This window comes from Mustelus asterias, chromosome 20 (assembly GCF_964213995.1).
Source record: "Mustelus asterias chromosome 20, sMusAst1.hap1.1, whole genome shotgun sequence".
Taxonomy (NCBI): domain Eukaryota; kingdom Metazoa; phylum Chordata; class Chondrichthyes; order Carcharhiniformes; family Triakidae; genus Mustelus; species Mustelus asterias.
The window spans coordinates 51039637-51064682 of record NC_135820.1 but is presented as its reverse complement, the minus strand read 5'-3'; the positions used below and the strand labels follow the sequence as shown (position 1 = coordinate 51064682).

Below are 25046 nucleotides of genomic sequence, written 5' to 3'. Positions count from 1 at the left end.
AGAATAACAGCAGACGAATGCTGAATGCAATCAGCACTAGTTCCTCTTAATTATTTTAGAAGGACTCATTTATTTGAGCAGAGAAAGGAACTTCATATGAAGGTGCAAAACTTTCACTTATTGGTATCCCACTAATGAACTACAAGCCCTGAGTAATTTTATAAACCTTGCATGATAAAGCTGCATCCTTCAATTCATTAACTGCTTAGTGTTACAGAAGAGACAACCTGCAAGCCAGATGAGGGCTATCAGATTCTTTGATCCCTGAGCTTCGGCCAAAACCCTTCTCTGCAAACTCAACTGATCACATTCCCAGAGTGGTGACTTTTCACCAACTAGTGTGCAGCCTTTTATCAATCCTCCAGGTCTGCCACATTTCAAGGGCTGAAGTATTCTGTCCTACTTTCCTGTATTGACTTACCAGCCTCAGCCAGCTGACTCCCACAGCCTGCATTGAAAGTGCTGCACAATTGGCCAATTCACTTTCTCTCTGCAGCAATAGCTATTAGAAAACAGCTGGCAACAGGGAGAGACAATTGCTTCGGACCACAAGCTGTGGCTGCAATATCACATGCACATGTGCAGCTCCAGTGAATGGTGTGATGTTGGGATGATATTCAGGGGGCTCAGCCTTACACATGACCCTGACCATCTAGGAGGACAAGGTCAGGTGGTGCATGGGAAGACCACCATCTGCATGTTCCCCTCCAAGTCTCACAGCACCCTGACTTGGAAATAGAACCAATGTTCTTTCCCTGTCTCGTCAAAATCCTGGAACTCCCTTCCAAACCACACAGGGCGTGTACCTACATTACATGGACTGCAGCAATTAAAAATGGCAGCTCATCACCACTTAAGGACAATTAGGGTTGAGCAACAAATGTTGGCCTTGCTAGAGATGAACACGCCCCATGAAAGAATTCTTAAAAATAATCTGAATTTCTTTATACAATTTAATTTAAGGCATCGGTGTTCCTATAATTTAATATTTCACACTAGGAACTGCATGTGTATAGGCCAGGATTTTCCAGTCCCACCAGTGACAATGCCCACCATTATTGGAGCTGTAGTATTGATTGGAACCAGACAACTTGCTTCAACAGAATAAGAAAATTATCACCAGATAATAAAACCATTTTGCATTAAGACCCAAGCCAGAAACTCCAAGGTGTTTTTTGAAGTTCGCCTAGCCTCTAAGTTTTACATATGATTTTGGTTTGGGTGAGTATAAGGTGTCTCACTCCAGGTATGATTCAAGTGATCCACTAGGAAGCGTTTATCAATCAAACAAAGTTTATTTAAGAACACAGTTAAAACATAACAAAAGAATTAGCATAACTTTAACCAATTACAAAACTTAAACGTGATATGGTATAATTCCTAATAGCTAGCTATCACTGCTGTTCCAAGTTAACACCATCCCTCAGACATACCACCTTCTTCAGACTTGGCACAGAAACAAGTATGCACACGTAATGCTGGGTTTGCAGCTTTTTAACACCTGCTGTGGATTAGTCCTTTTGAATGTTGGACCAATTCTCCGAGACTCCTTAGTCCTGGAATTTTCAGAAAACCTCTGGAGAGAGAGACAGACAGACATTTCTTCCACCAGTTTCTAGCAGCAATTGAAACAAAACTAAAAACTTGGAATGCTCTGGGGGAAAAAAAAACAGCTGTCCCCAAGCATATCACCTGACCTGTCAATCCTCATCAATCAAGCTCCACTCAGCAATCCAGGGTGGCATGGTGGTGCAGTGGTTAGCACTGCTGCCTCACAGCCTCAGGGACCCAGGTTTAATTCCAGCCTCGGGTCACTGTCTGTGTGGAGTTTGCACTTTCCTACCCGTGTCCGCGTGGGTTTCCTCTGGGCACTCTGGTTTCCTCCCACAGTCCAAAGATGTGTGGGTTAGGTTGATTGGCCATGCTAAATTGGCCCTAGTGTCAGGGGGATTAGCAGGGTAAATGAGGGTTACGGGAATAAGGCCTGTGTGGGATTGTGATCGGTACAGACTCGAAGGGCCAAATGGCCTCCTTCTGTACTGTAGGGATTCTATGATTCTTTGAATCCCAAGGGACACTAAAAACCACAGGACCCTGCATTAAGAATAAACATGATGTCATTTATGTTGCCTCAGCTGTAATGATGGATACCGGTTACAGACAACATAGCACCAATAGAATACTAGGGCCTGCTTGGAACGCCTTGCAGAGAAGCACGATTAAAATACATTTCTTAAAGGCACGGTACTGTCACAACATGCAAAAAGATGCCTAAGAACACGAAATATAAGAAGTTGAATCGACCTGGTGGAATATTTGTTTTGCCTCTAAAAATGGAGTGATGAAGGGGCAACGCTCCAAAAGCTCGTGCTACTAAATAAACCTGGTGTTGTGAGACTGCTTACTGTGCCCACCCCAGTCCAACGCCGGCATCTCCACATCATAGTGACCATTCGATGAATTTGTACCTGAAATGCGTAACGTAGTCTGCATCCATGTGAGCTCCACATTGATGCTGGCTTTGTTAGTGCACTGTATCTGGTCTCAGGAATTTCATAGGGCCACATTTTGATGAAGTGCTACACCAGCCACAGCGGCATCCAGTAATTAATTTTTAGGCTGTCCCTTGAAAGAGAATTCAAGAAACGTTATTGTTAAAACATTGAACAACAGAAGAAAAGCATGCTGCTTGGAGACACAGATTGATTGTATAACCGTTCAGTAGGTCCATCTCGAGCGTACAGCTGGAATAGCCCAAGTCAAGGAAGCAACACTGCTGTGCGGTTCACACTGAAAACTGCCTACGTATTCAAAAGTATAGATTGGTGCTGTTTGTGCGTCTGCTCTGGCAGCCTGAGGGAAAACAAACAGCTTTTGATGTGGTTCTCTGCACAATAAAAATCAATAACATCACCCCTTTTGCATGCAGCTAAAGTCTTTGCTACCACAAGTGCATATGGCACCGGCTCACTTACCTTGCAGCACCAGTCCTGATTTAACAAAGGATAACTGTCATTGAGAAGGCTACAACATGTATTGTAGTTTAACCTGCCCTTTAGACACTAATAATCACGAAGCAAGCTTTGATTTAAGTTTTATACCATTGTTTCACTGCAAAAGCCTTGCAGGCATTTTGTAGATTGTTCTTGTCAAGAATAACAATGGGTGGTGGAGGGTCTGTGGGCGAGGGGGCAGGGGGAGATTTAACTTGCAGTGGTGGGTGTCAGTCTCCACGGGATGATGGAAAGGTTACAACATCAAAATAATACTGGCGTGTTAGGGAGCCGCTGACTGCTACATTTCAGAATGAACAGGAAACCACTGGAACGATCGGTTCTGCGATTTAAATGTGCAAAAAATAAAGCCAACTGCAGTGAGCCAACTGACTGAAGATCGAACCCGAGATTCTAGCTTTAACCGTGTGCTGTTTTCTTGGGCTGTCTGGGACTGGCTGGGGTCACCCTGGCGAGAGTTTAAGCGGAGATTGATGGAGAAAATGACCTCGGCTGGGAAGCCAATAAATACTGAACCAGGACAGCTCCTTCCAAGGTTCGGGCTCTTGCTCACAGGGCTTTCACTGCTGCGGAGGTGATTTTCAAGAGTTTGGAGGTCGTTACTGCTATCTTGGACTTTTTTTTAACTTTGATTAGCATTTCCTGCTTTCAGCGTTCATATCAGCATGGGAGCAACTTCTGCAACTCTTTTTTTTATTAGCTTTCGTGGTGATGTGCGCCCCTGGCAGGCCCTAAATCAAAATCGATGGTACATAACATGAACAACTCAGTGAATACAATGACAGACTTTTAGACATCGAAGTGATTTGTCCTTATGGAACTACAAATTACTTTTCTTCCTTTTCCTGCGCGTCCTCCCGCCCCCCAAACGGTGCGAGGTTTCAGCAAAGCTTATACTGCACCTTTCCTGCTCTGACAATCCAGATGCCAGTGGCTGATGTCTTCTGTATTTTTAGATGCCATGCGAGGGCCGGTTCAAAGATTGCCCCACTTGCACCTGAGCAGGGGGCAGACTTGGCCTTTGGGGCAGGAGGCAGCATGTGGAGCTCTAACAGGGGGTGTGGGGCAAGGGATGAGAAGTGGAAACATCCTGACTAGGGTCCCAGTTTCCTTGTGTCCTTTTCCATCCTCCCTCTCATGGCCCATTCGTTTTGCCCCTGCATAGATAGATAAATAGCACGTTCTGTAATTCACTGAGGTGTTAGAGATGGCATAGGAAAGGCTTTTGCTCATCCAGAGTGGCAGAGAGTGCACATGCCATTGGTGAATGCCAGCAGGCACTCCTTCCATTTGATCAGGGCAAAGGCCTAAGACAACATGGTACTCCATGGGAGAACCAGACTTCTCCAATCTCTCTCCAATGGTGTGCAGAGCCTTTGGAAATGCTGACAGAGCCTCTCAACATTTTCTGCTGCTGTTCCAGTGCTCTCTGTTGATGATGCCAGTGCTCTCTGACTGGGGCTGTCCACCGCTGTCCCTACCTGATGCCGCTCACTTGTGACAAATCAGCTACCTGTTGCTGAGCCTGTCTAGATGCTGGAGGGTGTGCATGAGTCATGTGATGGTGCTTCGTCACGGTATGTGACCTGTTTCACCTCCAGGACATCTGCTGCATCAGTTGGTATGTTGTGCTTTGTGGGCCCCTGGGAGACGAAAACTGTGAATCAGAGCTGGCAAGGGTAAAGGGTTCAAAGTCATCATTGTGCAGAGGATCATATTTTAGTAACTGGTGATTCCAACTTAGCACGAGTGCTGCTGTGTTCCATGTGCGTGAAACCTGACGCAACAGATATGTGGAAGATCCTTCATTTTCCAATAGCCATGCTCTCTGCCACTGCTGATCTCCATGGCCACAGCCTCTGTAGCTGTCAGGAATTGGAAAGCTACCCTCCCCCCCCCCCCCCCCCCCCCCACCCCACCCCAGGCTTCTGTAAGTTGCGTGCTCTCTTTTCCTGCAAGGAAAGTGAGTGAGAGAGACATGAAATGCCAACTTTTGTGGAGGGTGACTGCGGGATGGGTGTGAGATAGCACAAAAATGAGTGTATTAGCAGTTCAGATGGTGCCAGGTGGATGAGCCTGAAGAGAGAGGAATATGTGATGGCCTGAGGAGAAAACTGGATCAGTCGATGTGAAGAAGGCGGCACTTGAAAGAAGTATTCACCTTTCCTGCCCTAATGTGATCATTAAAACTTTTCAACACTGTACCCATGATCATGGGACCACACTGAGTGTTACACCTTCTCTGCAACTTCCAGCTGTGCGTGTTTGCTCTTGGAAATTGACCTCTTCCTCTCCCCAGCCAGGAATAATATTTTTCTGCAGGTCCATATATGGTGGCACATTGGTGGGCGGCATGGTGGCACAATGGTTAGCACTGCTGCCTCGCCACGCCAGGGACCCAGGTTCGATTCCGGCTTCGGATCACTGTCTGTGTGGAGTTTGCACGTTCTCCCCTGTGTCTGTGTGGGTTTCCGCTGGGTGCTCCAGTTTCCTCCCACACTCCAAAGATGTGTGGGTTAGGTTGATTGGCCATGCTAAATTGACCCTAGTGTCAGGGGGATTAGAAGGGTAAATATGTGGGGTTACGGGAATAGGGCCTGGGTGGGATTGTGGTCGGTGCAGACTCGATGGGCCAAATGGCCTCCTTGTGCACTATTGGAATTCTATGATTATAGCCTGCAGCATTAAATCCAGGGATGACTCCAGGAACTCCAAAGGGGAACCTGAAAGTAAGCTGCTAATGCTGTGGATATTATGAGTCATCTTTGTAACATTGGGCTAAATCTTATCCAAAAATGGCAGAGTGTTGTTTCCGGCGAGAAAACCGACTAGTTTCTCTCCAGAGAAACTGATCATTTTCCTCTCCAGATCTTACAGCATTCTGCTCAAAAATAGCAAGGGGTGTGTTTCGCGCTGTGACAAAGGGGGGTGGGGCCTAAACACACCAGCAAAGCCCGGATACAGAGAGATCTGGGCGCCATCTTTAAAGGGCACCCCAATTGTTACCTGTTTTTTAAAAAAAATCCTCACTTCCCCTCCACACTAGCTCATTGCAGAGGTCTCAGGCGCTCCCTTCCCCCACCCCCTGTGGAGACATTGGCCCCTCCCTGGCTCCACAATCTGAGTTGGCATCCAACTCTCCCACCCATCCCCTCCAACGGCCATCGCTGGCATATCCAGCTCCTCCATCCACTCCTGGCCACCACCACATCTAAATGAATCCCCCCCCCCCACCGCCGAGGCTCCCGCTGGGGCCTGCCCCTGGGCATAACTTGACACTGCCAGATGCCAATCTATGCCAAGGTGCAATGCCAGGAGGCATTGCTAGGTCACTGCTTGGCCATGTCCCTCACCCGTGGGGGTGATACTTACTCTTGTGCCCTGGAGGAGACCCCCCCCCCCCCCCCGCCCGACCATGACAGGTTCACATCTGTGACAGCCTGTTGTAAACCACACCAAAGACATGTCATGTCGGTGCAGTGTCAATACATGGCAGGGGTTCAATATTTGGCAAGGGGCAGGTTAATATTCAAGTCAGTGCAAAGCAGTTTATGCGTGTTATGGGTGTGAACCTGACTATGTTGCCAGCGAGGGGTGGGGAATATCCAAAATTGCATTCTTGCCAGCGAAAGCTCTGACTTCCGATTCTTGAGCCCCCGCCGGCATTCGTGTGGACAGTGAACACTGTCTCAAGATCGCCCCCAGTGTGTGCAAATTCGCAACAGCAATTCCCAACGTGAGCCCACAAACAACAATGAGATAAAGGACTAAATAATTGTGACTGGTGATGTTGGTTATTGGATGAATATTAGCCAAGATACCTAGATCGAGCCCTTGATTATCTTTGAATATTATGAGATTTTCACATCCGCTTGCTGTCTTAGCCTTTGATATTTCCTCAAAATATTAATTTCAAGAACAAGCTATGAATTTGTCTTTGGGTGTGTGGTAATGCTCATTTGAACTCTTCTGTCACTCTTGTTTGGGCCCTCCCAGCACACTAATGTTATTTTAGTAATGCAATACAGCCAAGAGAGCACCACTGAAACACTGACTGGTTGCCAAGTGCAAATAACAAGAAATACTTAAACTCAGATCTGCCACTGAGCAGTTAAACTTTTAAGTAATAGTGTATTCACTCAGTGAATAATTAAGACGGTTGAATAATACACACATAAATTGACCATGAAAGCTAAATAAGACAAATAGAATGGTCTGCAAGCACTTAATCTTATGAATACAGCAGCAATAAATTGCCACTTGCAGGTTGCAGTCCCATGGCTGCCAGTCACTACAAATGTTGGCAATAAAATGAGCAGGTCTGGAGGTGAAGCACAGTGTAAAAGCAACAGTTGCCAATCCCATAATGGCATTGTTTGGAACCAAATTGTAATCTACCACAAAACCTGCCCGAAAGCAGTGTGTTTGTTGATTGTTGTGTGTGGAAGGAGAAGGGAAAGGATGATAGGGGGAAACTTGTGGGAAGCATTAAAAGTGAATGATTTTGTGTGTTTTTACTGGAGCAGACTGCACCGACGTGGAAAATAATCATTGTCAAATTTTCTTTTTTCTTTAATTTATTCCCTAACCAGTTTGCCAAGAAGTTTTCTTTATTCAATTCCTTTACATGCACAGCTGGGAAGTAAAAATGGCAGATGTTGACCTGATAGGGAAAATTAATTAAGCTGTGCTGTTTGAAAATCCTTTTTCCCTTTTGAACTCTGGATTGGGTCACTACAGCAGCTTGAAGAAGTCATTGATTATACATGCAGAATGTTCTAATAATCCAGTGAGTGAGACTTGGAGTGAAAACATACAAGCTGTTTCAGGTCATTTACATTATGAACACCTCCTTCCTTTCACATGATTTACCTCAGTAATCATCTCATGCCAGAGGCTGCTACGATTGTGGCAGATCATAAAAAAAATACTAATTTTCTAGGGAATATTGTTGCAGTCAAATAAAGAATGGAATTGGTTCTTTTCATGGGAGTGACATGTTGTTTCTCTAGAACGCTGCAGTAAAAGATGATGGCACTTAGCCATGCATTCCTGATTAGGATGGGAAGGAAGGATGAAAAGAGGGTCTATGAGAGGTCAAATGAATGGCAGGAAAAACAAGAACCAAAGCTTCATGTGTGGGAGCAAATGCCTGTTGTCTGTCTAGAGGCAAAGAGATAGCAACTGAAATTAGGTTTGACCAAGCTTTCAGGTCTTGTACCCTATAAATTAAAAATATCTGGGTTTTTATATTTCTGTTTACTGTTATTATGCCTCCATAATGAAATTAAAGAAGTCTGAAAATATAATCCTTACACACCCCGATGACTATTTTAACATTTTAACACTTGCTCTTCAAAACAACCTGCAGCACCTAGCAATTGCCTCACTCATCTGGGTCAATGCACTATCCAATTCAATGAGCAACTTTGAAAAATAGTTTCGATCGAGTGATTATGGTTCCTCATGTTTAGATTGAGGTAATTTAGTGCTTACCCTCGCTCTCTCTCTCTCTCTCTCTCTCTCCCACCACCACCCTGATCTTCTGAGCAGTAGAATGCTACTTGGCCACTACAATTACTGCTTTAGGTTAATTGAAAACAGCTATCCTTGGTAGGTTTCCCCAGCATAAGTGATTCCTGAGGTGAAAATCTCACTACCACGAGGCAATTAGCATACAGGTGAAGAATTGTAAACTAAAGCTATTAGACATGGGAGACTTCTGAAGTCCTATATATGCTTCAATTAAAACTTGGGTTGTCAGCCTGAGATCCCTGACCCCTTCAATTTGCCATCTGCTTATCTATTTTACAATTAAATCCTGGAAATTGTTTTCCTCCTTCAAATAATTGTAGGAATGATGAACTTCACACACACTTTTGTGAGCTGAAGAAGCCCTTCAAATGTACAATTATTGGTAGAAGGGTTGAGAACCCACAACACTAATATCAGGTGATTGGCAAAAGAAGCAACACTGACATGAGGAAATTTTTTTCATGCAGCAAGTGATTAAGATCTGGATTGCACTGCCTGATGGGGTGTGGAGGTGGATTCAATTGTAGTCTTTTAAACACAATTGGACTAATACCTGAGAAAGAAAGTTTGTAGGGCCGCAAGGAGAAGGCGGATGAGTGGGACTAGCAGAGTAACGCGTAGAGATCCAATAAGGATGTGATGAGCTGCACGGCCTCCTTCTGTCCTGCAACCATTCTCTGATCAGCTCTGCTCTTGTTTTGCATCTAACTGGAGGGTGGCACAGTGGTTAACACTGCTGCCTCACAGCACCAGGGACCCAGATTTAGTTCCGGCTTTGGGTGACTGTGTGGAGTTTCTCCCCGTTCTCCCTGTGTGTGCGTGGGTTTCCTCTGATGCCCCAGTTTCCTCCCATTGTCCAAAGATGTGCAGGTTTGGTTGATTGACCTTGGTAAATTGCACCTTAGTGTCCCAAAATGTGTAGGTTAGAGGGATTAGTTGGGTAGGACCTGCGTAAGATGCTCTGTTGTGTTAAGCCTCTCAATTACAGTCCAGTAATAAAAGACGATGCAAGTCCAGCTTCTCCACAAACACACTTCATTCTCTTTACCACTTCACATACGCACCCAACACCCCGTGCCACCTGTAACCCCTTTATATATCCTGGTGAGTACTATTAAACAATTAACATACAAATTAGGTCTAAAGTGAAAGGTTGCAGTTAGCCCATTCCTAACCTGTTGGAGGGCTGGAGCAGACTTGATGGGCCAAATGGCCTGCTTCTGCACTGTAGGGATGAAGTTATTCTGGTAGGGTGGATTCGGACACAATTATTACTGTGGCATAAAGAACAAAGAACAAAGAACAGTACAGCACAGGAAACAGGCCCTTCGGCCCTCCAAGCCTGTGCCGCTCCTTGGTCCAACTAGACCAATCGTTTGTATCCCTCCATTCCCAGGCTGCTCATGTGACTATCCAGGTAAGTCTTAAACGATGTCAGCGTGCCTGCCTCCACCACCCTACTTGGCAGCGCATTCCAGGCCCCCACCACCCTCTGTGTAAAAAACGTCCCTCTGATGTCTGAGTTATACCTCGCCCCTCTCAGCTTGAGCCCGTGCATAGACTGAGACTGCATTTAAGTTAATAAGATCTTGTGAAATCCTTTGTGTTCTGTTGTAATGTTTCTAATGGTGAACAAAGGCTCTATGAATGAAATGAGAGCCTGGAAAGTTGATGGCAGTGTGTCCACTTCACAGTTGTAAAAAAGGTGCTTATGTGTTCAATTTGATGGGCGATGTGCATGCACTTATCTTGTGATGAAAGTTCTTTGCCCTCCGTATTAGTTACGAGCAGTCAGTGTGCGGACTACCTGCCTGAAACTGCTAATTTGCTTTGACCTTTTGCCAAATTGGTCTGTGAATGCTGCAGCATACTGTGGTCAGTTTATCAGGCAGTCAGCAGCCAGACCAGCAGCAGTTGACGGAACTGCTGGGGAAAGCCACCCAAGAGGTTAGTTGAGTGTATCTATTATTGTGCAAATAAGAGGAATAGAAGCACTTCTTCTAATTCCACATTAAAACTGTGACAATTGACAGCCATCCTGATTGTTTTCCTGCAGCCTCTCCTGAGGCCGTCTGCCAATATGCATGCTGGCCAATCTCACTGCTCTCTTGGTACTATGCTAATGCAATTTGCAATTGTTCTGTCGCTGGCCTCATTAGCGTGTAGCATGCACTGCATTAGGATCCCACTCCAATTTTGACATGATCCAATTTCTAAGCCAAGGAATCTGAAAGTCTCTGAAGAAACAACTCTCAATCATAGAATCCCTCCAGTGCAGAAGGAAGGCATTGACCACAATCCCAATATCCCTGTAACCCCACATCCTTGTATATTGCTGGACAAACCTTCAGGTTTGGGAAGTATATTTTGGAACTGAAATTTTACAATGGAATGCTGTTATGTGAATAGTAATCCATTTGTCTATAACTCCCCTTGCAGCTTTTAATTTTAAATGATATAACACTTTCACTAATTATCAGAGGTGGGTATTTCAGATGAATGTGCTTGTAATCTAGAGTGCAATTTCAGCAGCAGTCTCAAAATTGATGCCCAATGATTTTGATAACTTTTAAAAACATGATGCCAAATTCATTCCAGACATTTAGTCACAATATTCAAGATTAATTCAACAAAATATTTTTGAGAGTTTCTATTTTTACAATACCTATGGGCTAAATCCTACCAAAAAATGGCAGAGTGTTGTTCCTGGCCAGCAGTCCCATATGTTTACCTCCAGACAAACTGGTCAGTTTTCTCTACCACACTCTGCCCAAAAAAGATCAAGGGGCATGTTTCATGCCACCATACAGGGGATCAGGGCCTCAACACATCGGCAAAACCTGGCTGCACTGAGATCGGGGTGCCATCTGTGAAGGACACCCCAATCATAACAGGAATAAACCTCCCCCCAGGCCACCATAGAGGTTTCAGGGGCGCCCTCCCCACCCTGACCCTGATTGGAGTTGGCCCATTCTCCCAATCCCAATCTCAATCATCCCCCCCCTCCCCCCCCCCCCCCTCCCCCCCCCCCCCCCCCCCCCACCACACATACACACATACCACACACAGTCTGAGCCGGCACCTACAACTTGGCATGGTGCCAACCTGTGCTAAGGCAGAAGGCATTGTCAGGGAATAAACTGGCCTTGTCCCTCACCTCCTGGGGCTACACTTGCCTTTACACCCCAGCGAGTCCCTCACAACAGGTTCACATCTGTCAACGTCACATCAGCGCGATATCCGTATAAAAGTGGGAGGGTCAATATCTGGTGAGGAGGCGTGTTAATAACATTTAAATATATTCAAATAAATTAAGTCACCGACAATAGACGTGGAAGACCTGAAATCGTGTTCTCGCCTACAAGAATGAAAAGTGGCTGTGGGCTCAAGATCCTCTATGCCTCTCCTCCATCAGGTACCAGGCCCCAAGAGGATATTGCCAAGCAAAGACTTCCATTGAATTGCTCCATGATTATGTTTGGTAAAGTACGACGTTGGTTTACCAACGCCTTCAGCAGAACAGCTGACCAGGAAACTCTCCTGCTCTGATATTGGAAGGATTTACAGGCTGATAATCGACCCGTATGGCTACATCATGAATACATCTTCCACTGTCATCAAGTCCCGAAGTGGGACTTGAACCCAGAACCTTTGGCCCTGGGGTAGCTACATTACTACTGCGCAACAAGTCCTCCTGTCACTCAACTCTCCAAAATTCTCTTCCAAAGTGACATTTTCTCATTATTATTCTTGCTGCTTTCCCAATGGCCTTCAAGAAAGCTTTATTTTTAACAGTGTGTTTAGTCTTTCTCTCACTGATAATGATTTTGTGTACTGTCTAGGGCTTTCATCTATTCCCCTTGTAGGTGATCTGAGTCATTCATGTGGACAGTTATATTAATCAAAGCTGTTCTGCACACTGATTGGAATGATATTTATTGCCTTTGCAAATCACCTATGTGAATAATAACAATAACGCACCATGGTATTGTAGAGTAACAGACCTTTACTGTTCTATGTGGAATGGTTGCTCTTAATATAGCCTGCACTATCCGATCTTAAATTCTCTTAATGCCTCTTAATCTCCCTGTCTTCTTCATTGACATAACAATTTGATTAAACAAATCGAGTGGGATTCTCTGGCCTTGTGCACTCCAAGACTGGAAATTCCCGCCTGTTACAATTCCTGCAGTGGGCGAGAGGGGAGAATTTTGGCCAATCTCTTATTTCCTTTCGTTTCTAATGGACTTATAATGGACATCTGCTTAATTTCCCTTCCAAAGTACCCCACAAGATGTCACTTTTTTTTGGAAATTCAAAATCAGGTCCTGGTGTTATGATGATGGAAGAAAGTACCAGAAATGTTAGACTTTAAAAAGACCCGAGTTCTATATTTTGATGTGGACACAAATCCTGAAGATAGCTGAGAAGCTACAGTGAGCCACTAACAAGAATGCAGGGTGTTTCTCTAAGGGACAATGGAACTCCTCTGTATTTCCAGACAAGGTACCTCTAAAAGCATTCAAAGACTGATTACCAACTCTGAAAAAGACGAAGGAACATAATGGCCATCCCATCTTGACAATCCCGGGAATAATTTCCAGACTGACTAGTGTATTCTAGTTTCATCTTGGAATAGACAACAAAGGGTTTTTTTAAAAGCTAGCTGAGAGAGCTGTCGGGTGCTTTTACCTGCCTCCCTACTTGCCCATTTGTGTGTGTGTGTGATGTGAGAAAAAGCAGGTGGAAGATTTCCACACTGAAGGTGTGAGATGCAGTAGCAGAAGCAGTGCCCCTCAAAGAAAGAAATAACTACTTCTGTGGCAATATCTTTTTTTTAAAAAACTCACTCTCTGACTGTGGAAGTCAGCCAGCTAGCAAAAAAATGTCTCAGATGAAAAAGAGAACCAAAATATCTCTACCAAACCGCAGACCACCTGAATCAAAGAATCAGCTACTCACCTGCAGAAGTCAAACTACACTGGAATGAATTTGTATTGGCCACAACGCTTCATCATCTACTCCTCGCAACTTAAGGACTGTTCTGTACAACCTTTTTAACATATATTTGCTTAGTACTGGACTCAATTCTTTCTTCTAATACATATGAATGTAGATGCATGTGTTTCATCCTTACTCTTTTGGTAATTAATAAACCTATAAATGATCTTAACTCAAGAAAGACTTATTAATTATACTCCTTTTTGAACATAACCGCTGGGTTTGGAAAAGGTATCCAAGGGAAAAGGAACCTTGTTAGATTAAACCTCCTTGTTCCCAGCAGAGGGTGGGTTGAATATAGACATGTCTATATATTGTCATCTCTCCTCACCCTGTTTTGTAACAATGTGGGGTGGGCTATCCCAGCCGGAAGGTGACACATTGAGGGGTCCCGACTGGATTGACAGCTTTTGGGGACACTGTTATTCTAACTATTCTGTAAATTAGACTGTTTATCTTGCCCACTAGCATCAATCTCCTTCCAGGGAACAGTTTTACCCAATGTCATATGATATCACTACATGTAACAGACAGAGAAACATATTTCCAGCACAATTTTGAATAAAAGCTGGGTTGCAGATTTCTTGAAAATAGTTTTAGGGTAAGCCAGCTGGAAACCAAGAAAGAATGTTGATTTCTTTTGTGCCAGTTTGTCGCAGAGAAAGAGCTTGCAGTGTTATAGTTCATGAGGAACTTTTGCAATTTCACAGCTATTTGGTTTTCCATGCGGTACAACATGGTATAAAAATTGCATGAAAAAATGTACTGCAGAGGACTCCAGAATCTATCTTGAATATAGCTTCACTCAATCATTCCCTCTCAAGATCAACGTTTTATTGGTAAGTTTAGCTTGTTTACAGTTTATGTTTAAGGGATTCTCTTCTATTCCATATACTTGGCAATATGTGACAGTCAGCATCGAGACGTCGGGCTCATTTTGGTCTTTGACATGCACATTTTTCTATCTAGTCTGAGCCCCTATGCAGAGTAAGAAGTCTCACAACACCAGGTTAAACTTCTTACTGTGTTTACCCCAATCCAACGCCGGCATCTCCACATCATCCCTTATGCAGAGAGCAGAGATTTATTCGAAAGTAACTAGCTGATCAGGATTCTGTGCAGCATTGGCGTTTGCACTTTTGACAAGCCTCCATTTATCAAAAGAAGTGCTTACAGGTCTAGGTTCTTAGTCTGTGAGTTGTTAGATATTGACAGTTTTTAATCTCTTTATAGTTCAAAATAAACTAAAACCTTTTTATGGCACTCATTCCAATGCATTAAAAAGCTTTACTGAGTATGAAAATCCATTAATGAGTGGAAGCGAAAGGTATCAGTTAAAATGGTATGAAAGGAAAAAATGTCTGGAATGGTCCATCCTTGTGAAACATGTTCATTCTTTGGGTGTGTGGCTCCTTATGGAACATAATGGGCATGTTTTGAACTGATTTTTTAAAAAATTGTGTCTCTTGCTATTTTCCCAGAAAGGTGTAAACCATAAATCCTTAGGATTGTGAAATCACTAACCTGGCCCAAAAACAAATTATGTTTATGTTTATCATAGAATCCCTACAGAGCAGAATGAGGCCATTCGGCCCATCGAGTCGCAACGACAACAATCCCACCCAGGCCCCCTCCCCGCAACCCCACATTTACCCTGCCAATTCCTCTAACCTACGCATCCCGGGACACTAAGGGGCAATTTAGCATGGCCAATCAACCTAACCTGCACGTCTTTCGACTGTGGGAGGAAACCGAAGCACCCGGAGGAAGCCCACACAGACATGTGGGAGAACATGCAAACTCCATACAGACAGACAGCACTAGCCTGGAATTGAACCCAGGTCCCTGGAGCTGTGAGGCAGCAGTGTGCACCGTGTCACACTTAAAAAAAAAAATCCCTGGGCTTGGCCGGGATTTGAACCCGGGACCTCTCGCATGCTAATGCTACCCTAAGCAAAAATCATACCCCTAGACCAACGAGCCAACCACCAAAGGTTTATTGATGAGGTGAAAGAAAATGGAAGTTCTGCTTGGGTTTACATTGTTTTATTTTTAGCCTTCAACTGTAGTTTTAAAATGGTATCCTACACACGTGCCTAAATTTCTTAGCCCCAGAGGGTTGACACAGGGAGTGTGGCAGTAATAGAAGCCGTGGTCCCCTAACTCCTGTGATCCTTCACAAACTGGAGAGAGTAGCTGGCTAATTCTTTATAAGTGGTGCTGGAATATGAGTGCAGTTACTCCTGAACTGACCTTCCACTTTCTATCAATTCTGCCCTACAACTGGTCACCATTTCCATGAGAATGAATGTTCTAATTCATTCCTGTGGAAAGTGATGGAATCCTTAGTGTTAATTTAGGAACCATCGTGTTAGTTATGTCTTGGTGCACAATGGTTAGCATTCTGCCTCACAGTGCCAGGGACCCGGGTTCAATTCCAACCTCAGGTAACTGTCTGTGTGGAGTCTGCACATTCACCTTATGTCTGCATGGGTTTCCTCTGGGTGTTCTGGTTTCCTCCCACACTCCAAAGATGTGCAGGTTAGGTTGATTGCCCATGCTAAATTGCCCCTTAATGTCAGGGGGATTAGCAGGGTAAATACGTGGGATTACGGGGATAGGACGTAGGTGGGATTGTTGTTGCTGCAGGCTCAATGGGCCAAATGTTGTCCTCCTGCACTGTAGGGATTCTACGTTAGCACATGAATCTTAACTTGGGAGAATCATGCTGTGATTTGTTAAGCTAACAGCAACCAAAATCTGCTGTCCAATTACGCTTATGGAATATAACCTATTGCATAATCCAACTTTGGTCTCACCTTCTATTTACAAGTGATCTCTGCAGAATATTGAAATCTGACTTCATGTTTGCTGTTACAGGTGGACACGCATCTTTTATGGCACATGAACAGCTAAGCTGTGACTGGTTCCATCACCCCATGCTCCCCACTCAAGGTTCAAAATACTGAAGCAGAAGGTAAGGGACATATAATGGGAGAGGGCACTTGTATTTAATGACCATATTGTGTGAATGGAATTCGGAAATAGAATGAGAAGATTTATTAGAATTTAAGTTTCGAATGACACGTGCTATAGAAGCTGTATTACTGGGCAACATGGGATAACGGAATACAATATTAATTCCCTCAAATAACTGAACTATTCATTTCAGCACCAATGCTGTTAGAAGTGCCAAATACTCGAGGCCAAATACTTTTTCACAGAGAGCATGAGAAAATGAGGGGGAGACTTGCACCTGGTCTGTTCCAGCAAGTAAAATATTGTGAATATTGTGCCGTTTCTCCAACCCCTGCTTTCTACCTCTTGACTTGTAGTCGAGGGGAAACTTCGGGATTGAACACAAACAACAGGAAGTTTCCTTTCAAACACTAACGTCTATTTTCTTATTTGATTTTATTGATGCTTTCTGTGAAAGTCAGATGTTTTCAAAAATTAGTTTGCAAAAAAGAAATGTAAGTTTAGTTTTTTTTAATATTGATTTAAATATGCTTGGTCAGTTTTGAGCTGCATTCTCCGTGCTCGCAGGATTCTCCAACCTCGGGTGCAGCGGGAACCCGGTGTAGTTCACTACTGGTTTCCAAATATGAGCGGCTCGGAGGCCTTGGAGCCCCCAGGTGAACAGGGAAATGGCTGGGTAGTGCCCTGATACTGCCTCCTGGCACACTGGCAGTGCCAACTTGGCAGTCCCAAACACTGCCAGGTTGGCACTGCCAAAGGGTTGGGGCCCAAAGGGTGAGGGACATGAAGGGGCCGGGGAACAAGGGGGACCCATTGGGGATGCCTTGATGCTGGCAACCTATGTTCGTGGGGGAGACCAGGCCGGCAATCTACATTTGGGGGTGGTGAAAGGGGTGATTAGGATGGTGTTCTACCAGGCTTGCCTGTATGTTTAGGCCCTGCCGCTCTCCAAAGCAGTGCAATCCCCACTCCCCCAAAAAATGACAAGATCACAATCAGATTCGCATCGGCTACACCAGTTTTCTCGCCCGAAATGACACTTCTGCTTCATGTTGTTCCACACTTGCTCTCATTTCCTTCAAAAGTGTCGAAGAAACTTGGCTTTAACCGTCCCATTAGTTTATCCCCTCCCCTTCTTTCCCATACAAATTCAAAAATCACGAATACAGATTCACAAAATATTAAAAACAGTTACACAACTCACTGAAAAGAGAGAAAAGGACTAATAAGGCCAATGGAAGCAAACCAAGAACTGAGGTTCATTTCCAGAGGAACAGAATTGAGAAGCAGGGAAGTTTTGTTACACTTGGATAGATTATTGGTCATGCCACACACTGAATACTTTGCATGGTTCTAGTCTCCAAATTATAAGAACCATATAGAATCATTTGAGAAGGCGTAAAAAGGATTGACAAGGATCATACAAGAACACACACTCTTGCTGGAAAAAGTCGAAGGAGTAACCAGACAGAGGTCTTGAAGATAATAGGGTAGAGAAGATATTTCCATTTGTGTGAGAGCAGGCTTAATGACCATAAACAAAAGATAGTCATTAATAAATACAACTGGGAATTCAGGAGAAATATTGTAACCCAAGAATGTGGAATGCGTCATCACAAGGAACAGTTGAACCAAGGATAGGTGCATTTAAAGTGAAGCTGGAAAAGCACATGTGGGATAAAAGATTAGAAGGGTATGTTAATAATAGTTAGATGAATGGAGATGGGAAGGGGTTCATTATGTAAACAGCAGGAAAAACCCAGGACAGGATTCTCTGGCCATTCCCGCCAGCGGGATTCTCGCGTCTCGTGCAGGGAACGGAGATTTAGCTGAGCACCAAATTTTCCGTCATCTCCGGTGGAGTGTGAACAGCCAGAAAATTCTGGCTCCAGTTTTTTGGTACGCCGTTGAACACACTCAGACTTTCTTTCCCATGAGGAAGAATTCTGTCTCTCCAGGAATTAAGGAGTATGGGGAGCAGGCAGGAAAGTGGAGTTTAGGCAGAGGATCTGCCATGATCATATTGAATGGGGGAGAGCGGGAATGGCGGGTCAAACGCCTGCTCTTATTTCTGATGTTCGTACTCAGAATTGGAAGTTCGAGAGGTGATTGCAGTGCTACTTACTGGTAAGTCCTGAACTTTTAAGTGTGTTTCCCGCTCCTTCCAGTCAGTGTGTTGACACAGCCAGCAATAATTTGCCACTTAGCAGTAAGGATACAAAGCGATTGCTGCGAGATTTTGAAAATTCCAGTTTAAATCTTGCAGTCGGAAATTATCACTGTGGTAAACCAAATAATCAATTTGGATAGAAAATGTTGTTCACTCCATTTGAGCAGTCTTTGGCTCAATCATCTGACACCTGCTTCAGCTGGTGAATCACCCTGCATAATAAGAAACACCATCTAATAGCTGTCTTCAACTTGCACTTTGCTGTGTTTTAACTTATTTTATGTGGGTAGGTAATGTCCTGACTTTCCGGGAACAATATTCTTAAAGCTGACCTGCTGAGATTTTGATTACCACACTGAACTCAGCAACTCCTGTATTCCTGTTGTCATTTTGAGGCGGGGAAGAAGAAGAATGGATGGAGAGCAATGAAATCATAGAAAATCATCATAGAAACTCTACAGTACAGAAAGAGGCCATTCGGCCCATCGAGCCTGCACCGACCACAATCCCACCCAGGCCCTACCCCCATATCCCTACATATTTTACCCACTAATCCCTCTAATCTACGCATCCCAGGACACTAAGGGGCAATTTTAGCATGGCCAATCATCCTAACCCGCACATCTTTGGACTGTGGGAGGAAACCGGAGCACCCGGAGGAAACCCACGCAGACACGAGGAGAATGTGCAAACTCCACACAGACAGTGACCCAAGCCGGGAATCGAACCCAGGTCCCTGGAGCTGTGAAGCAGCAGTGCTAACCACTGTGCTACCATGCCGCCCAGAAGTTAGTCTGCACCGAACAGTCTCTCAACACAAACCATTATCCATGGACCCACGCTTAAATTCTCCAGCACAACCAACTGAATGCGTTAGAATAATCTTTTTCACAGTCTAAGCAAGTAGTGTTTGAGTTATACCATGAACTGCAAGCTGATCTGCAGATGAGTGCCAGTTAATGATGCACTTGCCATCAATTTCTATGTTACAGACTCACTATGAGCAATCATAAAATCACTACAGTGCAGAAAGAGGCCATTTGGCCCATTGAGTCTGCACTAACCCTTATCCAGGCTTACCCTGCACCCCCACGTATTTACTCCGCTAATCCCCCTAACCTGTGTATCTTGGGACACTAAGGGAAAATTTAGCATAGCTAATCAACCCTAACTTACACATCTTTGGACTGTGGGAGGAAACCGGAGCACCCGGCGGAAACCCAATGCAGACACGGGGAGGAGGAACATGCAAATTCCACACAGTCACCCAAGGCCAGGATCGAAACTGGATCCTTGGTGCTGTGAGGCAGCAGTGCTAACCATTGTGCCGCCATAAGACAAATCCACAGTGCCATGATATACTAAGCAAGCCACTGATGTTTTATTCACAGGATAAACACATTTGCTTTGGGAAGGAAATATCAGAACGAGGGGCTGCCGCAATTCTTCAGGCTGACAAGACCCGCAAAACCCAAGGGAATATTAATGTCACATGAGTGGCCCAGCTAAACCATGACTCTATGTTAAAGGGACATGGGTACTGATGCACCATCAATCGAGCAAAGACTAGTTTGTATGCAAGAACAAATAGGCTTTTATTGGCAAAAGACTTGGAGCACACCCATGCCGATGAACTGGTCCAGACTGAGGCAGAGGGGTGGGGAGCAGTCGCCTTTATATCTGGACTGGGGGGGGAGGAGTCTCGGGTAGGGCCGGCAGGGATGTGTACAGGCATGTCACATATACAGGTAATGAGCTAACAGTGGTTTACCACAGGTACTAACTGTTAAATGGCAAGTTCAGAATTTATGTCGGGAAACATCTCTCCACACAGAGTGCTTAATATCTGGAATGGTTTTCTGGGTGTGGTCTTGGAAGCAGAAAATCTAGTACCATTTAAGAGACAGGTAATTGTAGATTTCTTTGGAGGGGTGCAAGGGATTGGCAGAATTCTCTTCATTTAAAAAAAATCTTTGTTGTTTGGGCAACAGTAAATCTCTGTAATCTTATATTCAGTGGAAAGAACCTCAGAGATTCAAGACCAAGTGTTCCATAGCAGCAACCTGAGCATCTTGAAAAAATATACTCTGCAAAGGGCTCTCGGGTCACTAGGTCTTCTGATGCAGGTGTGCCTGGAGGTGTAGAATATTCCATGCTGGACTTCAGATTAGTGGTTTTACACAACTAAGAAGTGTGTTGTTCCACATACAGCACCAGACCTTTTGCGATGTGTTTCACACTCAGCTGAAAAATATGTATTCTCAGATAGCAACTTATCTTCAGTGCAGGATCTGAAATTCAATGCCTAGACCCTCCAGCTAAGGAAGGACGTGCAATCGCACTCTGGCAAACAAATTCCTATGCCATCTGTTTTTATTCTTGCACTGTTATTCCAATTCTCTTCTCGCAACTTGCATGCTGTTATACCCTCCTTTTATTTCCAGGTAATTATCATAGATAAGAGAATCCCTACAGTGCAGAAGGAGGCCATTCAGCCCATTGAGCCTGCACCAACTCTGAAACAGGGCATCTTACCCAGGCCCTATCCCTGTAACCCCGCATATTTACCACATTAATCTCCCTAACCTACACATCTTGGGACACTAGGGGGCAATTTACTATGACCAATCAACCTAACCTGCACATCTTTGGGCTGTGGCAGGAAACTGGAGCACCTGGTGGAAACCAAACAGACGCAGGAGAATGAGGAAACTCCACACCGTCACCCACGGCCAGAATTGAACTTGGGTCCTTGGCGCTGTCAGGCAGCAGTGAACACTTGTGTTGGTGCTGCAGTGGGTGGAGTAAATGATGTAGGATTCTGTGATAGCATTGGGAAGCTTTGTCTGATTCACGAGCATGCCTATGAAAGTAGAAAAGGAACATAATTTAATTGCTGCGACTGTTAATTACATGGCAATAAACTTTGCATCACAATGCTACAATCAAGCACATGCCTCTATGACAAAGAGCGTGAGAGTTGGTGCGCCAAGTAGAGATGACACAAGAAGGATGAAACTAGCCTGTACAATGCTTCATATTCCCCAGTCTCTCAATGAAAAGTTGAAATGTACTCGAAAGCAAGTCATTCCTGAAATGATCTGCTACCATGTCATGGTAAGAAGTCTCTCAACACCAGGTTAAAGTCCAACAGGTTTATTAGGTAGCAAAATCCACTAGCTTTCGGAGCACAGCTCCTTCGTCAGCTGAGTGGGAGTTCTATTCACAAACAGGGCATATAAAGACACAAACTCAATTTACAAAATAATGGTTGGAATGCGGGTCTTTACAGGTAATCAAGTCTCAAAGGTACAGACAACGTGAGTGGAAAGAGGGTTAAGCACAGGCTAAAGAGATGTGTATTGTCTCCAGACAGGACAGTTAGTGAGATTTTTGCAAGCCCAGGCAAGTCATGGGGGTTACAGATAGTGTGACATGAACCCAAGATCCCAGTTGAGGATGTCCTCATGTATGCGGAACTTGGCTAACTTGGAACTGATAGCCAAGTTCCACACACATGAGGACGGCCTCAATCAGGATCTTGGGTTCATGTCACACTATCTGTAACCCCCATGACTTGCCTGGGCTTGCAAAATCTCACTAACTGTCCTGTCTGGAGACAATGCACATCTCTTTAGCCTGTGCTTGACGCTCTCTCCACTCGCATTCTGTACCTTTGAGACTTGGTTACCTGTAAAGACTCGCATTCCAACCATTATTTTGTAAATTGAGTTTGTGTCTTTATATGCCCTGTTTGTGAACAGAACTCCCACTCACCTGACGAAGGAGCAGTGCTCCGAAAGCTTGTGGATTTTGCTACCAAATAAACCTGTTGGACTTTAACCTAGTGTTGAGAGACTTCTTACTGTATTTACCCCAGTCCAACATCGGCATCTCCACATCATGACCATGTCATGGAGCAGAGAAGCAGTGTTGAAAAATTGGATGTGTCAAGAGGAAATTAAGTCTAAGTGTCATTCTTGTAATCCATCTTGAACATGAGAATACTTAAATATTTTATTTCGAGGACTTAGCTTTTGAAATCCCAAAGCTGTTGAACTTCTGCACTGTCAGGATTCTGTTCTATTCTATTCTATGAAACCTATATCCCAGTTGGCCAGTATCTTTACTATGTTTATAATTTATTCACAAAGTGAGCCATCACAGATATATAGCTCCTAGCGCTCCAACCAGTTACCCCAGTGTCAAAAAGTGTCTCTTATGTGGGAAGGCCATTATCACCCCCCTGCCACCTTTAGATACTTTATACAGTTAACAGCAGCTGGTCAGAGGAGATTGTACAACCTTTATAGAATCCGGATGTGCTATTGATGTCAGTGGAATACCATGGGTGGGTTATTTGGTCCACCAGGCTATGTGGCAAAACTGAACATTTGCTCTGACCATGCAGAATTGTATAATAAAGTGTTATATATTGTAAACATTCAGAGACTGGAAGGTTGCCAGATTGTTTTATATAAACAGCCATCCAAATGTAATGGGGTGTAACGTGCATATTTTTCTAACCTACTTTGTATAAATTATTGGTAGGTAGCCCCGTCTTGCCTGATTTCGTGTATCTAATAAAGTATAAATTTGACACCAATCCTTCTCGGAGACCACACTGATAAATTTTAACATTCCCTTCCAGAATCACCTTTACATTGTGTGTGCCCCAGGGTCATCTTTCTTACCCCACAACAGTATTTCAATTGTTCTGCCTGTAACTGGGTATTGTTACTGTATGTTATAACTAAACATACCTCAAAATGCCCCAACAATGTTTGCAAAAGAAAAAAAAATTCTACCTTTTATTAAGGTTTCTTCAACATTGGAGAAAAAAAGCATCATCTCCATCAAGGCTGCCCCATTCAGACAGCCAAATAACCTTGCACACCATTATTCCACTCACAACCTACAAATTCTTCTGGGAAAGACTAAAAAACCCGAGGAAATAAAAATTTATGGTCAACTGGGGAAAAACTCTGGAGAATTCTTCTTCAGCTCCTTCAGGCAATTGAGCAAGCTTCCCAATCGCTTGCCAGTAACATAAGTAGAACAAGCCCTGGGAGATACATCGAGGTCAGCCATGTGCTACGCAAATGGGTGAAAAGTGCATGCTGTCAAGTTCCATGGTCACCGTGGAGCATCTACTTCACTATTTCTAAATTAAATTTACAAAATATATTTCTGTAACCATTCAGCTGTTTTTAAAAAAAGGTTATTAATATTGGCAGTTGGAATTAAGCTTTTCCAAATGATTAGTTCATGTCAGGATGAAACACAATCTGCTCAGTCTACGTTATTGGTCTTAATCCCAGACTTCAAAGACGTCTAATGTGACACCCACATAGTCTATCCTGTCACTTTTGTGAATTTATGGATTGTATTTTAGATTAATGCCGAATTGTGAAGCTTTGTGCTATGAACCTTCACCAGTTGGACACTGGGTTGAAGTTGACAAAATCCATTTCCTGTAAGATTCTCAGGATCACAAGGAAGCAATGGTAATCACCATTGAGGTCAAATAGATGAGTGAGAAAAGGAGTCCAAATCAATTTACTTGGAATAACGGAAAGGACGAATTCCTCTCTGTTTCGTAAAGCTCTCCTCATCTCCAGTTGTGAATGAGAAGGGTATTAAAATTCCAACCAAATTTAAATGTAAATACTTTTGACACAGATTTTCATTTGTATATTCCACCGCAAAATTTGATAAGGTTTGTAAATGTGCATGGGAATCACAATCCGAGATTAAACTGTACCTGTTGCATCCAATGCAGACAGCACATAAACTTTGTGCTGTCCACTCATTTACACCATCACTAAGTATGCTGTGAGTGGCTGCATACCTGAGCAAGAGACGCTAAATTGAGAGCGGCTAGCATAAGTTTAGGATAGCTTTCACATCTGAGTTAGCCTGCACCTCTTAAAGGGGAGGTTCTGGAAATCATTCTGGATATAAGTTTGACCTGGGAAAGTGTAAAGAGTGGCAAAAGGTTCTCCAGCATGGAACGGGAGTCCTTGATGAAGGATTTGGATAAGCGGGGAAGAGAAAGGTGCTCTATCCATGCTGAAGGCAGTGGGAGTGGATAGCTGTCATAGTTGGTGCCAGGTCGCCCAAGGACCTAAATAAGATGCTACAAGATGTTTTCTGAACTTCCATGAGTGGTCAAGGCCAATGAAAGCATCTTCAAATGCCCTATCCCACTAACTGCACCGCCAAGCCTCACACACTGTCCACTGTATCTCTACTCCATCACTACACAAATGACAATCTCTATCAATCGTACCTTCATCTCATCCTCTCACAATTGCCCCTGTTGCAGTCTTGGAACTGCATCTCAT

The 25046-nt window shown here is 44.0% G+C and overlaps 1 protein-coding gene across 2 annotated transcripts in view; it reads left to right on the top strand.

Annotated features, from left to right (window-relative positions):
• Positions 1 to 25046, top strand: part of LOC144508528 (extracellular sulfatase Sulf-2-like) — a 347976-nt gene that overhangs the window by 55544 nt on the left and 267386 nt on the right. For both annotated transcript variants that reach the window (XM_078236521.1, XM_078236520.1), the window contains exon 2: positions 16431 to 16527. The gene's annotated coding sequence lies outside the window, so the exon portion shown is untranslated. The remainder of the gene's footprint in view (positions 1 to 16430; positions 16528 to 25046) is intronic.